This window comes from Trichechus manatus, unplaced genomic scaffold (assembly GCF_000243295.1).
Source record: "Trichechus manatus latirostris isolate Lorelei unplaced genomic scaffold, TriManLat1.0 scaffold00312, whole genome shotgun sequence".
Classification (NCBI taxonomy): Eukaryota; Metazoa; Chordata; class Mammalia; order Sirenia; family Trichechidae; genus Trichechus; species Trichechus manatus.
The window spans coordinates 1,009,808-1,013,146 of NW_004444248.1; positions in this window are offsets into that span (position 1 = coordinate 1,009,808).

The window sequence follows — 3,339 nt, forward strand, 5'->3', positions numbered from 1 at the left end:
GGCAAAATTGATGCTTTCATGCATGCTGTCAGCATTTTGCACAATGTATGGCATATACTGTATTTTTACACAAATAACGTGCACTTTCTACATTTGTTTGCCAACTGCATCCTCCCCCCATGAGGTATGTTCATAAGTGCCGCTATGCCAATTTTTTTTACATGTTGTAAAAAAAAAAGCATAGCGTGCTTAAGAAAATACCTCACAGAGGGAGGGTGTGGCTGACAAACACGTAGAAGGTGAGTGTTATTTGCATAATAATACAGTATTAGGCATTCAGTAAATACGTTTTGGGGAAAAAAGTTAAAGGGAAGGGTGTTGTGATGGCGTAAAGATTTTGTAGCAGACATAAACCAAACCTTTTAATAATACAGTGAAAAGTCTGGACTCTCCAGAGTTTTGGCTGGTTGTATATGTTGGGAGCAGAGAAAAATCTCCACATCTCGCACAGAGTAGGTTGTCTTTAAGTATTTGTCAGATGAAAAACTAGGACAGAGCAATTCTAAGAGTTAAAATCAAAACAGAAATATAGGCCAGCTCCAAAGCAAATAGGGAAACATTGAAGGTTTTCAAGCAGTGTAATGACAGAAAAAGGTATGCTTATGACAATATTCATCATTTATTAGGTGCTGACAAGTTCAGGAACTGTGCGATATGCATTATATATTTTTTCATATAATATTCCAAACAGAAGATAAATGGAGACTTTTAAGTCCTTAATTAACTTGCCCACAATTACACAGCTAAAATGATAAACAAAGCCTTTCTAACTCATATATCTGACTGTGTTATTTACCACAATGGGGTAAGAGAAAGCAGGTTGAAGGCTGTTGCTAAACTTTGAATATGAGATGCTGAAGATCTGAGTTATGGTGATGGCAGTGAGAATGGAGAAATGTAACAGGATGTTCAAAGATTTAAGTGATGGTTATAAGCAATGAAAGAGGAGGATGATTTAGAAAAATAACCTGAGACTGTAATGCACAAAGTAAAAATTTCTCCAATAACTTTAGAATTAATCACTTAATTCTAAATTATTGGATGCTAAATGCTTACTTTTATTAAAAATTATTGACATATAGTAACACTTAAAATCTTAATGGAATCTCTGGGTGGCTCAGTTAAACACTTGACTGCTAGCCTAAAGTTTGATAGTTTGAACCTCTGAAGACAGGTCTGGCCATCTGTTTCCAAAAGGTCACAGTCTTGAAAACCTTCTGGAGCTGTTCTACTCTGTACATATGGGGTCACCATGAGTTGGAATCAACTCGACGGCCACTAACAACAAAAATAACAACTTCGTCTCATGTGTAATCTATCTAATTTCTTTACACAATGCTTTTATCTTCTCATAAAATAATTCAGAAAATTTTTACCTACCGGAAATGCAACAGTTTGCTCATCTTCTGGACCTAAGTCAAATCTCTTCTTCTGTCTTTTCTAACAATACATTTCCAGGGAAGAGATTTCAGAACAAAAGATCCAGGAGCAAGAAATGCATCCCCAAAATTCAAATCCAGCATAAGATAAAATTATCATGACAACACAGTATATTAAAAGAGTTTGGTAGATTTACCTTTTAACTTCCCAAATCCACAAAGTATTGAAAGCCAAATGTAAGAAGTTTCCTAATACTTCTCTTTTGCCTGGTCTTTTCCTAGCTGTTTCTCTATAAAACAAACTTCTCTTCCATCAGCTTCAGGAAAAGTACAACATTGCTGCCTACTGCATTAGTTCTGATCTCCAAGAAGTAGATACCAAGATGAAATTAGACATCCAAGAGACTTGGGGGTGGGTGTGGATATTCCCATGAGAGAAAAGGAAGAGGGAGCCAGAGAGGTGGGGAGAGCATGATGCAGCTCTGACCTCTGAGAAGAAGGGAAGAAAGCAGGGGGAGGATGCTGTGTAGGGAGAGTATCAAGAGTTCTAAGACAGTTTTGGCTATGCTGATGAAGCTTCCCGGAGCCAAAGTCACCAGTTATAGAAGTCCTGCATTTCACAGGAATGGCCTGCCTTAGCATTCCTGATGTACTGTCATTGTCTTTGAGCATCCTATGGAAAGTGTGGTCTTGGAGCAATCAGTGATGGATTTAGAGCACAGTACAGTTTCTATTTTTGTCACTACTTTAAATGTTTTGTTCCACTGTCTCTGGTCACCATAGTCTCTGATGAGAAATCCACAATATTTCAAAGTTTGTTCCCCTCTATATAATCTGTTGTTCTCTGGCTGTTTTCAAGATTTGCTCTGTATCATTAGTACTCAGAAGTTACAATCAAATGTACCTAGACATGTTTTGTTTTTGTTTTTGTTTGTTTGTTTTAATATATTCTGGTCAAAATTTGATGAGCATCTCAAATCTGTAAAGTTTATAATCAATTTGGGGCATATTCAGTTATTATTTTCTCAAACACTGATTTCTACCATTTTCTTTCTTGTCTCTCCTTCTGGAATTCTAATATCCTGTATGTTAGACCTTTCCACATGGTCCCACAGGTTTCTGAGGCTCAGATTCTTTCTTTCAATATTTTTCCAATTGCTACTTCATAAGATCTATGTTAAAGTTCTCTACCTCTTCTATTGTCTCTATAATGTTATTAAACATATCCAGTGATTATTTTTTTACACTGCCTCATTTTATTTATTTTTCCTTTTTTTCATATAAAAATTCATACGTACATTGTTATGTGACCCTAATTGCTCTCCCCATACTGTGACAGTACAGTCCCCCTTTCCACCCCTGATTCCCCATTTCCATTCAACCAGCTCCTAACCCTCTCTGCCTTCCCATCTCACCTCCGACCAGAAGCTGCCCTTTAGTCTCTAGTATCTACTTGAGCTAACAGGCACACTCCTCACAAGTATCACTTTATGTCCTAGAGTCAAGTACAATCCCTGTCTGAAGAGTTGGCCTTGGAAATTGTTTCAGTTCTGGGCTGATAGAGAATCCAGAGGCCATGCTTTCTGGGGTTCCTCCAGTCTCAGTCAGACCATTAAGTCTAGTCTTCTTACTAGAATTTGAGTTCTGCTCTCCATCTTTCTCCTGCTCCATCCAGAACTCTCTGTTGTGTTCCCTGGCAGGGAAGTCATTGGTGGCAGCTGGGCACTGTCTAGTTCTTCTCGTCTGAGGCTCATGAAGTCTCTGGTTTATGTGGCCCTTTCTGTCTCTTGGGCTAATACTTTCCTTGTGTCTTTTGTGTTCTTCATGCTGCTTTACTCCAGGTGGTTGGGGCCAATTGATGCATCTTAGATGGCCACTTGCAAGCTTTTAAGACCCCAGACAGCACTCACCAAAGTAGGATGCAGGACATTTTCTTAATAAGAATTGTTATGTCCATTGA